The sequence below is a fragment of the Schistocerca nitens genome, chromosome 12, assembly GCF_023898315.1.
Source record: "Schistocerca nitens isolate TAMUIC-IGC-003100 chromosome 12, iqSchNite1.1, whole genome shotgun sequence".
NCBI classification, from domain to species: domain Eukaryota; kingdom Metazoa; phylum Arthropoda; class Insecta; order Orthoptera; family Acrididae; genus Schistocerca; species Schistocerca nitens.
This window is the reverse complement of record NC_064625.1, coordinates 190,710,301-190,723,613: the sequence shown is the minus strand read 5'-3', so window position 1 is coordinate 190,723,613 and position 13,313 is coordinate 190,710,301.

Here is a 13,313-nt window from a genome sequence, read left to right as displayed (position 1 = left end):
GAAATTTCATCTTTTTTCACTTACTAATGGCTGCATTTGTTGCTATAGGTACACTTTTCTTCATAACTTAGATTCTTCGATGAATTTTGCACAGCATGAATACCATACTTACAGGTGTAGGAAACTCTAGAATTTATTTAATTTATGAAAAAACAAATGATCTGTTGTATTTTAAACTTCATGTTTAGAAAAAACACAAATTTTGTAGTTAATTACCTCAATTTTTACAACAGTTTTTAATAGATTTTCAAAAATCTAGAGTTTCATAGTATGGTTTGTGTTGTGTACATAGTTCCGCGTAGTCAGTCTGCATTTGTCTGCATTAGTCTGTACGAGTTCTACATTTGTCTGTACCAGTCTATAGTCAAGTTACAGTCTGCGCCTAATAAGATTACCATATTCCTGTACATAGCCATGAAGATAAATGACTAGACACTTTGTCAAGTATCAGAGATATGTGAGAATAAGATTAACGTACCAATACCAAAGGAACTTCAGATTGTCAATTGTAAACAGCATCCAGAATCAAGTTACGTAATGTGTATGCTTTTTATTATTTTAATAAATGTGTGTGAAAGTTAATCAAGTTCTGTTTAAAGTTGGTCACCGTCAATCTGCTACTCTAAGCGTGCAAGTGGCATTTCTATCGTCTGGCCTAACGGCAGAAGATAAACACGCCACGATAAGACCACGAGACATATTGCTGACACTCGCCTACTTCGTTAGAGCGACAAGTCAAATAATCTGATGGTGTGTGTACCGAAGGTCTTACAGTACGCACACTACAATTCTTTATTGAATGGCCCTTGTACTACGTCACGTTTGCTGCCAAAGGGGCGGCCTAGCGCAGGCGCCAGCGCCTATAAATTCGATGTGCCTTAGCGCCGTTGGGCGAGATTTCCAGGCACGGGGTCCTATCCTCGAGGTAAGCCCCCCAGAGTTTGTCGTCCTCGTTTTGTAACACGCTGGATATTGACCTGTAATAAACAGTAAATATCTGGAGAGACTGGGGGAGACCCCTGCAGGACTCGGGTCACAGACAGACAGAGAGACAGAGGAGCCCGTGGCAGCGCACGCTCCTCCTAATTGAGTGGGACGTCGGCGGCGCTCGTCAGATTCCTTTGTGAGCGGAGCACGGGACAGAGAGGAGGAGGAGGGCGGGGCGGGGCAGGCTCCTCACGACAATTGAACCAATTAGCGGCGACTGAGTGACTGAGTGAGTGACTGAGTGGAGCCGGCGTCTCAGGTTACGTCCCACCGCACGGCGCTCGCCGCGTCCGCTCTCTACTGGGAGGTCCCCACCAGGCAGGCAGTCCACGTCTCTGTCCGTGCCCGCAGCACGGCTGCAAAAGTACAGCACACCCGCGATAAATCGAATTTCTCGCTAAAACCGCCTTTCAAGAGCATAAAAATATCGAAGAAAATCCAACGTTTTGGTGCACTCAATAAATCGTCTGTGTGTGTTTGTGTGTTGAGGCTGATGGATTCATTTCCTTGACTACTTTCTTACTTACTTTGGTTTTTTTTTTAAGTCACCAGCCTTCTGACTAGTTTGATGCTGGCAGGACACTGAAGCGCCAAAGAAACTGGTATAGGGATGCATATTCAGAGGTATGTAGACAGGCAGAATACGGTGCTGCCGTATGGGACAACAAGTGTCTGGCGCACTTGTTAGTGTTGTGGATTGGCAGGAGAGCCAACCCACTAATGTTAGAGGAAGCCGAAAGGCACGTGTTTAAGCTCACGCAGGCTGGCGTGAGGTCTGGAACAGGACAAGGAAATTAGAACTTAGAAAAACGGACGCAGATGGTGGACTACTTAACTTTAATCCATTAATGTTGAACGTAGCTCTTGTCCTCTGGTGCCTCTCCTGCTCCAAGTCGGCCCGTTTGACGTCCTACCCCCCTTAACTTCAATTATAATCACCCTGTATATGACGGAGAAGCTTGCCGTGGAAATGACGAGAGCGTACGTTATAAGAACAGTCGTGCAACGTGCTACTTCCTCTCCTACATGCTCTGTTCCGTAATAACAACACAACAGAAACAAACGAAAAGTTTGAACCCTACATTTCTAGCATTTGTAGACTTGGAGAAAGCCTTTGACAATGTTGACTGGAATTCTCTCTTTCAAATTCTAAAGGTGGCAGGGGTAAAATACAGGGAGAGAAAGGCTATTTACAATTTGTACAGAAACCAGGTGGCAGTTATAAGAGTCGAGGGGCATGAAAGGGAAGCAGCGGTTGGAAAAGGAGTGAGACAGGGTTGTAGCCTGTCCCCGATGTTATTCAATCTGTATATTGAGCAAGCAGTAAAGGAAACAAAAGAAAAATTCGGAGTAGGTATTAAAATTCATGGAGAAGAAGTAAAAACTTTGAGGTTCGCCGATGACATTGTAATGCTGTCAGAGACAGCAAAGGACTTCGAAGAGCAGTTGAACGGAATGGACAGTGTCTTGAAAGGAGGATATAAGATGAACATCAACAAAAGCAAAACGAGGATAATGGAATGTAGTCGAATTAAGTCGGGTGATGGTCAGGGAATTAGAGTACGGAATGAGACACTTAAAGTAGTACAGCAGTTTTGCTATTTGGGGAGCAAAATAACTGATGATGGTCGAAGTAGAGAGGATATAAAACGTAGACTGTCAAGCGTTTCTGAAGAAGAGAAATTTGTTAACATCGAGCATAGATTTAAGTGTCAGGAAGTCGTTTCTGAAAGTATTTGTATGGAGTGTAGCGATGTATGGAAGTGAAACATGGACGATAAATAGTTTGGACAAGAAGAGAATAGAAGCTTTCGAAATGTGCTGCTACAGAAGAATGCTGAAGATTAGATGGGTAGATCATGTAACTAATGAGGAGGTATTGAATAGGATTGGGGAGAAGAGAATTTTCTGGCACAACTTGACAAGAAGAAGGGATCGGTTGGTAGGACATGTTCTGAGGCATCAAGGGATCACCAATTTAGTATTGGAGGGCAGCGTGGAGGGTAAAAATCGTAGAGGGAGACCAAGAGATGAATACACTAAGCAGATTCAGAAGGATGTAGGCTGCAGTAGGTACTGGGAAATGAAGAAGCTTGCACAGGATAGAGTAGCAAGGAGAGCTGCATCAAACCAGTCTCAAGATTGAACAACAACAACAAGAACGTAGTATTACGGACGATCATTTTTCCGACGCGCATTTGGCGAATGGAATAACGGGTGGGGGGTGGGGGGGGGTAGTACTGAAGGCACCAGGACACGCCGCAAGGTGCCTCGTGGACTGTGGATGTAGACGTAGATCGTACGTGCAGCCTCCCCGCGTAACGGGGCGGAGCAGCCTACAGTGCCTGCGGCCACACCCTCCGTCTCGCACCTAATCGCCGCCCCCCCGCCCCCCTGAACCGCCGGTGACGTCTGTGTTGCCGCACCTCGCGCCGCCGGCCGAATCGATTGCGCACGGTCGATTCTCCGCGGTGGCGGTCGCCGCGCGCCCCCCGCCCCCCTGTACACGAGGCTGCTCACGTCTCGCCGCCGCGCCCCGCCCCCGGGCAGCGCATTCGCCACGCCGTCGACGCCCGCGGTCGACTCCGCAATCGATTCATCATCGTCGCATTCTTGCCGTAAGCAGCGTGTCGTGTCGCGGGCCGCCCACTTCCGAGAAGCGACACAGCCAGCCACCTGGCCCTCTGCGGCACTGTACTACTGCAGAGAGGCGCGGCGGTCGTGGACAGAAACGCCGCTCTCGTTCGGGCATCGGAACTTCCGTCGTAGCCGGGTCCACAGTCTACAACCGAGTCGCTTGGGAGCTCTTCAAGAGCCATGTACTATTTTATATTTACGTGACAAACCCTAATATTAGGGCTATATTTCATTTTTGACAAATGGATCTATGCCGATATGTGTAAAAACGGCGATGGTACATTAGTCCTTACTAATGTAAAATTGCCACCTTCTGAAGAAGACAAGTTTATATTTGTCGAAACCTAGGTAAAGAATTCTTTATCCATTGCAACTGGTCGGCTGTTTATAATTTTACCTTTCTTTTTAATTAAGCCCCCGTGCAACCCCTCTTCTGACTGGTTGGATGTAGTTTTTGCCCTCTACAGCTCGCACTAGAACCGTGGAAGTCATTCCCTGATGTCTTAACAGATGCCCTATCATCCTGTCGCTTTTCTTTATGAGTGTTCCTGTCGCCTCCGAATCTGCGCAGAACCTCCTCTTTCCCTACCTTATCAGTCCGCCTAATTGTCAACATTCGTCTCTAGTACCCCATCTCAGATGCTACGATTCTCTCCTGTTTCGGTTTTCTGACTGCCGCACAGTGCTGTGCTACAGACGTACTATCCCCCACCCTGTGCGAATGGTAGCTCAGAGGGTTAGCTGACCTCTTTAATAAAAAAAGAAATTGAGTGAACGGATCTACGATGAACTTGAACGGGGATGTCCCCCAAGAATAAATGCAACGAACATAATGAGATCAACAACGAAAAGGGGGGGGGGGGGGCTAGTATCTTTGACTAGTAATCAAAATGTCCTAGCCGGCCAGAGTGGCCGAGCGGTTCTAGGCGTTTCAGTCTGGAACCGCGCGACCGCTCCGGTCGCAGGTTGGAATCCTGCCTTGGGCATGGATGTTTGTGATGTCCTTAGGTTTAAGTAATTCTAAGTTCTGGGGGTCTGATGACCTAAGATGTTAAGCCCCATAGTGCTCACAGCCATTTGAACCATTTGAACCAAAATGTCCTCGGTCCTGGGTTCGAATCCCGCTACCGCTTAAATTTTGATTAGTAATCAGAATTTGTGCCCCAAGACTTCCAGTGCAAGAAGTCGCTCTCATTCTGGCAACGGCCTCGGTGAAGTGGAAAGAGGTTCAGGGCGCTCTCTTGTCCTAGGGGTGGGAAAGTGCCACTAAGGGCGGAAGAATCGGCACTAATCGACGACATGAGGATTCAGAAGGCAATGGAAACCACTGCATTACAGACACACAACAGAAGTGTCACGACGATCTCTCCACTTCCGCTGTACGGGAGAAAAACTGAGAACAACGTTGCGTCTACGGTCCATCAGTGTATGGGCAGTTCAGTAACGAACGATCATAAGTTTTTTTTGTGGTCATAATTTCACGCGCTAAAATTTAATCTTACGATATTCTGTTAGGTTAATGTGCAACAAGCACGCCGTACTAGTTTCATTATTGGGACTCGTGGTTCCCGCCTGTGAGAGGCAGGCGAGGTCAGACGTGTTCAGTATCGTGTACGCTGCGGTGGAGGTAAGACGCGAGGGACAATGTGCAGCTTTGAAATTCTGCTTTCATCCCAATAAATCATCAACCAAGGCCGATACGATGAGTGTGTTCTTTCCTACAGCACGGCTCGAAGGTGGTTTAAAATGTTTAAAGAGGGGAGGCAGTCAATTTAGAAGGCATGTGGACCCGCTGCTCCTGTTACTGCTCCTACGGCAGAAAACATCAACTCTGCTGCTGTCATTGTGAGAAATGATCACTTTCTGAAGTACTCAACATTGCACTGGGTGCCACCCGCACGTTGGTGACAGAAAAATTACACACGACACGTGTTTGTGGGCGATGGCTTCCAAGACTGTCGACTCCCTGAGAAAATGACATTCGCGTGCGGGTCTGCATGCAGTTAAAGTTGATGTTGGAGGAAGATCTGCAGTTTCTTTGAAATGTAGTCTCTGCTGATGGAACTTGGCTACATGGTTTTGATCCTGAGAGCAAACAGCAAAGCTCAGTGTGGAAATCTCCTTCATCACCAATCCGGTAAAAAGGAAAAGTGGTTGCTTCTGCTGGGAAAGTTACGGTCATCTCATTCTTTGATATTCGTGGAATGGTTTATCAGCATGTTGTACCTGCGCACACCCATCAGTAACTGAACAATAATACAGGGTTCTCCTGAAAACGTTGCAAGTCCATATCAGGCGCAAAAGACCACATTTTCGGGAAGCACGCTGGATGCTGCACCACGATAATGCGCGGCCGCCTATTTCCAGTGTTGTTGCTGAGTATGTTGCAGAAATCAACGTGAAGTGCGTCCCTCACCCACCTTACAGTCCGGATTTAGCCCTATCTGACTTTTTTCTGCTAACTGACGCGAAGAGACGCCTTCGTGGGAGGCATTATCAGCCATCAGAAGTAGTGCTGAGGGCCGCGGAGGCGATTTTGAAGGACCTCTCAGAAAATGGTTTCCAGCATGTATTTGAAGACTGGCAGAAACGCTGGGACAAGCGCGTCGCACTCATGGGAAACTACTCTGAGAGCGACCACCAAACAGGAGGAGTGAAGGTATGTTGTCGAAAAAAAAATGAACCGTCTCTCGGCTCTCGACATATACAGGGTGTTACAAGAAGGTACGGCCAAACTTTCAAGAAACATTCCTCACACACAAAGAAAGAAAATATGTTATGTGGACATGTGTCCAGAAACGCTTACTTTCCATGTTAGAGCTCATCTTATTACTTCTCTTCAAATCACATTAATCATGGAATGGAAACACACAGCAACAGAACGTACCAGCGTGACTTCAAACACTTTGTTACAGGAAATGTTCAAAATGTCCTCCGTCGCACGGAATCCCTGATGCGCTGATGCAGCCCTGGAGAATGGCGTATTGTATCACAGCCGTCCACAATACGAGCACGAAGAGCCTCTACATTTGGTACCGCGGTTGCGTAGACAAGAGCTTTCAAATGTCCCCATAAATGAAAGTCAAGAGGGTTGAGGTCAGGAGAGCGTGGAGGCCACGGAATTGGTCCGCCTCTACCAATCCGTCGCCTACCGAATCTGTTGTTGAGAAGCGTACGAACACTTCGACTGAAATGTGCAGGAGCTCCATCGTGCATGATCGACATGTTGTGTCGTACTTGTAAAGGCACATGTTCTAGCAGCACAGGTAGAGTATCCCGTATGAAATCGTGATAACGTGCTCCATTGAGCGTAGGTGGAAGAACATGGGGCCCAATCGAGACATCACCAACAATGCGTTCAGCATCCTTTGAAAATGCTAGTTCTGCCTCCCTGTTAGCGAGCCCTTGTAATTTAATGTCTGGTTGTGCCAATGTTTAAAAGAAGTGACTCCCTACATGTTCGGTAGCGAAATTGTATGCAAATTGGTGTTTTGTTTCATTACTTCGAAAGTTTTAATTTTGTTATTAAATGTTTCATCAAAGTCTGTTTTAAGTAAAATGGCTTGGCTATTAACGGTAAAGTAGAGTTTTAATTTCATTACTTGGAAAATTTCGATTTGTTATCAAATGTTTTATCAAAGCCTGTTTTAAGTAAAATGGCTTGGCTGTTAACTGTAAAGTAAATTGTTTTGAAAAGGCACTCATTCCTGTTAGCTTTTTTGAATCTGTTCCTGCCCAAGTGGTACAGAAATGACTTTTAAGGGTTGAAGTAATCAATAAAGAAATTGTAAATTGCAATTAGACAGTACTGGGGGTTTTCTTGATTAATCATAACAGCCGGCCGGTGTGGCCGAGCGGTTCTAGACGCTTCAGTCTAGAATCGCACGACCGCTACGGTCGCAGGTTCGAATCCTGCCTCGGGCATTGATGTGTGTGATGTGCTTACGTTAGTTGGGTTTAAGTACTTCTAAGTTCTAGGGGACTGATGACCTCAGCAGTTAAGGCCCATAGTGCTCAGAGCCATAATCGTAACACCCGTCTCAGAAACTTATAATCATTCTTGTTTTGTACATAGTTCTGCGTAGTGAGTGCGTACACAACTTTCCCACTAGAGCGCGCCCCGCTAAGCACAACAGCGCAGGCGCAGCGCTCGTCCGTCTCCGCACTACGAGATGGCGCTGCCTTAGAGACGGACCAAATTCTGCTTCCGCCGATCCGCGTATTAATATGTAATGCAGCCAATGAGATTGCTGCTAACGTAGAACCTTCTCTCCTCGCGGATCACACTCGCGCAGTGATACCTGAATGCGCGAGGTATTATAACGAGTGTACAGACCTCCGATTAGTCAGTCTGCATTAGTCTGTACGAGTTTGCATTAGTCTGTACCAGTCTATAGTCAAGTTTCAGTCTGCACCTAAGAAGATTATCATATTCCTGTACATAGCGATGAAGATAAATGTATAGACACTTTGTCAAGTATCAGAGATATGTGAGAATAAGATTAACGTACCAAGACCAAAGTAACTTCAGATTGTCAATTGTAAATAGCATCCAGAATCAAGTTACCTAATGTTTATTTCAATAAATGTGTGTGAAAATTAATCAAGTTCTGTTTGAAGTTGGTCACCGTCAATCTGCTACTCTAAGCGTGCAAGTGGCATTTCTATCGTCTGACCTAACGGCAGAAGATAAACACGCCACGATAAGACCACGAGACATATTGCTGACACTCGCCTACTTCGCTAGAGCGACAAGTCAAATAATCTGATGGTGTGTGTACCGAAGGTCTTACAGTACGCACACCACAATTCTTTATTGAATGGCCCTTGTACTACGTCACGTTTGCTGCCAAAGGGGCGGCGTAGCGCAGGCGCCAGCGCCTATAAATTCGATGTGCCTTAGCGCCGTTGGGAGAGATTTCCAGGCACGGGGTCCTATCCTCGAGGTAAGCCCCCCAGAGTTTGTCGTCGTCGTTTTGTAACACGCTGGATATTGACCTGTAATAAACAGTAAATATCTGGAGAGACTGGGGGAGACCCCTGCAGGACTCGGGTCACAGACAGACAGAGAGACAGAGGAGCCCGTGGCAGCGCACGCTCCTCCTAATTGAGTGGGACGTCGGCGGCGCTCGTCAGATTCCTTTGTGAGCGGAGCACGGGACAGAGAGGAGGAGGGCGGGGCGGGGCAGGCTCCTCACGACAATTGAACCAATTAGCGGCGAGTGAGTGACTGAGTGAGTGACTGAGTGGAGCCGGCGTCTCAGGTTACGTCCCACCGCACGGCGCTCGCCGTCTCCGCTCTCTACTGGGAGGTCCCCACCAGGCAGGCAGTCCACATCTCTGTCTGTGGTGCCCGCAACACGGCTACAAAAGTACAGCACACCCGCGATAAATCGAATTTCTCGCTAAAACCGCCTTTCAAGTGCATAAAAAAAATCGAAGAAAATCCAACGTTTTGGTGCACCCAATAAATCGTCTGTGTGTGTTTGTGTGTTGAGGCTGATGGATTCATTTCCTTGACTACTTTCTTACTTACATTGTGTTTTTTTTTTTTAAGTCACCAGTCTTCTGACTAGTTTGATGCTGGCAGGACACTGAAGCGCCAAAGAAACTGGTATAGGGATGCATATTCAGAGATATGTAGACAGGCAGAATACGGTGCTGCCGTATGAGACGACAAGTGTCTGGCGCACTTGTTAGTGTTGTGGATTGGCAGGAGAGCCAACCCACTAATGTTAGAGGAAGCCGAAAGGCACGTGTTTAAGCTCACTCAGGCTGGCGTGAGGTCTGGAACAGGACAAGGAAATTAGAACTTAGAAAAAGGGACGCAGATGGTGGAATACATAACTTTAATCCATTAATGTTGAACGTAGCTCTTGTCTGTACATTATTTACAATATCAATAGCAACTGAACATGGCGCCTTGCTAGGTCGTAGCAAATGACGTAGCTGCAGGCTATGCTAACTATCGTCTCGGCAAATGAGAGCGTATTTTGTCAGTGAACCATCGCTAGCAAAGTCGGCTGTACAACTGGGGCGAGTGCTAGGAAGTCTCTCTAGACCTGCCGTGTGGCGGCGCTCGGTCTGCAATCAATGATAGTGGCGACACGCGGGTCCGACGTATACTAAAGGACCGCGGCCGATTTAAAGGCTACCACCTAGCAAGTGTGGTGTCTGGCGGTGACACCACATTCCTCCCCCGCAAATCGGCGTACGGTTGTGTTATAAGACTTCCGCCCGCCCTGGGGAGGACCCCATGTTGACGCATGCGATTAGGTGGGGAGCCTAACAACAGGCGAGGCTGTGTGCCACCCGCACCCTGCCATTCGGTCCGAGGGGAGCTAGGAAACGCCTGAAAACCTGCTCCAGGGTCCACGCCAACATGCGGTGTATGCGCCCGCAGAGAGACTGGAGGGTCGACCTCCATCGCGCCGGGGCACCCGACGGGCGAAGTCGAAATATGGTCCGGAGAGGGGAAGAGTTCCATGGCGGAGGACAACGAGTCACGGGAAGCGTCGGCGGCGCGTGACCCAGGGAGGCGCCCGGCGGTTGCAGCGACGCGTCCACTGCGGGCGTCGCCGGCGGGACAACAGGCGGCGGCGGCGCTGGCGGCGCGTCGCCATGGGGCAAAATGGAAGGCAGCGTCGGTAACACCTGGGGCTGAGGCGAGCCAGTAGATGGGTCCCCAGGGCGCTGACTGGACGGCACCGTCGCTGAAAGCAGACGGGGAGCGGCAGAACCCGTGCGACGACAGAGGCGCAGCTGATTGAGATGCCGACACACCTCGCCAGAGGCCTCCAAAACCAGATACATAGCGCGGCCGAGGCAGCGAAGAATGCGCCCTTCGAGCCAACGCCGTGAACCTCGATAGTTACGATAGTAGACAACGTCGCCGGGAGCAAAAGCAGGTGGCTGCCGCTGCACAGGAACCTGATGCGGCGGATGTAGCAAAGACATCAAGGTTCGATGAGGACGACCGTGGAGCAACTCAGCCGGCGAGCGACCATCTCGGGGCTGAGAGCGATACGAGGACAAAAAGAGCAATAACGCGTCCTCCCGAGAATGCGACTCTTAACTTTAACATCTGTGACTTGAAAGTCCGGACCAATCGTTCAGCGGCACCGTTTGACTGTGGCGAAAACGGCGCGGACGTCAGATGTTGAATACCATTGGCCTTGCAGAATGACTGAAATTCTGCGGACATGAATTGTGGTCCATTGTCGGAAACAATAGTCTGTGGCAGACATTGAATGCAAAAGATAGCAGATAACGCTTGGATGGTGGCAGATGACGTCGTGGAAGACATCCGGACAACAAAAGGAAAATTACTGAATGAATCGACCAGAACCAATCATCGAGCATTCCAGAATGGACCAGCAAAATCGATGTGTAAGCGTTGCCAAGGGGAAGTGGCTTTTGGCCATGCAAAGAATTTCCGCGGTGGTGCGGATTATTGTTCGGCACACGCCATGCAAGAAGAGCACATATTCGTAATCGCAGAATCGATTCCGAACCAAGTACAGTGCTGACGAGCAAGTTGTTTCGTTCGCACTATACCCCAATGTCCTTTGTGGAGAAGCCGTAAGACAGAGGACTGTAACGAACGTGGGACCACGACCCTGGACTGATCATTATCAGAACGCAACAGCAAAACACCACGCCGAACAAAAAGTCTCTCCTTGTGAGCAAAAAATCGGCGAACCAACGGATCCTCGATCCGTGATGTTGACAAGGGCCATTGCGTAGCAACAAAACGCAGAACGGTAGCAAGGACAGGGTCGGCAGCTGTGGCTGTAGCTACACGACGAAAATCAATCGGAAACGATTCGACCACGTCATCGGTTTCCGCATCAATGAACATGCAAGCAAGTTCGGAGGAATCGAATGCTCTATCCTCAGCAACAGGCAAACGGGACAACGCATCGGCGTTTCCGTGCTTACCAGTGGACCGATACAAGATATTGTAGCGGTACTGCGAGAGGAAAATAGACCAGCGAATGAATTTCTGCGCTGTACGTGGAGGTACAGGCTTGTTCGGATGAAAAAGCGATGTCAAAGGGTTGTGGTCTGTGATGATGGTAAAGTGACGACCATACAAGAAATCATGAAACTTAGTAACACCAAATACGAGAGCCAATGCTTCTTTCTCGATCTGTCAATAATGTCTTTGTGCAGACGAGAGCAATTTGGACGCAAAGGCAATAGGGCGATGGTGCGAACCATCTTTGTGCGCAAGCACAGCACCGATCCCGAAATCCGATGCATCGACCATCAACAAAAGGGACTTCTGGGAATCGAATGGCGTAAGGCAAGTATTGGAAAGCAATGCCGATTTAAACTGGCGAAAGGCGCGTTCGCATTCCGTCGTCCAGACGAACGGAACACCTTTACGGCGTAAACGATGAAGCGGAGCTGAAATGGAAGAGGCGTGGGGAACATAGCGATGATAATAATTAATTTTTGCCAGCACACTCTGTAGCTGCTTCAAATTCTGCGGCGAAGGCAAGTCTTGTACGGCACATAGGTTCTCGGGACTGGGAGTATGCCTTGGGCATTGATTATATGTCCCAGGTAGGGCAAGTCATGAGCAAAAAACACGCATTTGACCTTCCGCAAGCGAAGACCATTTTGTCGCAAGACCTGAAATAATGTTCTGAGATTGGCCAAATGTTCTTCTTCCGTCTTTCCGGAGATCACAATATCGTCCAGATAGTTTGCTGCAGTAAGGACCGACGCACAAACAGTTTGCAGATATTGCTGAAACAATGCAGGGGCGGATGCACACCCGAATGGCAGTCGTTTGAATCGATACAAACCAAGATGCGTGTTAATCACCAAAACGCGCTGGGATTCTTCGTCCACCGGTATTTGCAAGTACGCATCTGCTAGGTGCAACTTCGAAAAATATTTACCCGGGCACAGTTTGTCAAAAAGATCTTCTGGGCGGGGTAAAGGAAAAGTTGTAATCACTAGTTGTGGATTCACTGTGGCCTTGATGTCCACACAAAGTCTCAATTGTCCGGAAGGTTTTGGCAAAATTACTAAGGGTGATGCCCAGAGAGAAGCCTGCACACGTTCATTCACACCTTGTGATTCCAAATCGTGTAATGTTTTTGCGACCTCATCACGCAATGCGTGGGGAACATTGCGCGCTCTGAAAGATTTCGGTTGCGCGTTGACTTTCAGTTCCAAATGTGCTTTATAGTTCTCAGCGCAACCAAGGCCCGTTGCAAAAATGTCTGCAAATTCTTCACATAGACGAGAAACACTGTCTGAAGGCACAGTCTGGTTCACTGATAGGACCTGATTGACTATAGACGAGTTAAACAACGGAAATAAATCGAAACCAAACAAGTTCACTCCAGAAGAAGAACGAAGGACGTAAAATGACACAAGTTTTGTTTGTCCCTTGTATGTTGCAAGAAGGCTGCACTGTCCGAACACAGGGATATGCTGACCGGAATAGCTACTGAGCTTAACATTTGCGGCATGCAACGGAGGTGTGCCCAGCTGTTTGTACGTGTCTTGATTGATCAGTGAAACTGCAGCTCCGGTATCGAGCTGGAATGGTATCACGTTGCTGGGAATGTCCAAATCGACGAAAAGTTTATTGTCCTGCTGACGACAAGAGCGACTGTCTCGTGCAATGTGAACTGACACTGGTACATAATCACTAGCTACTTGATGGG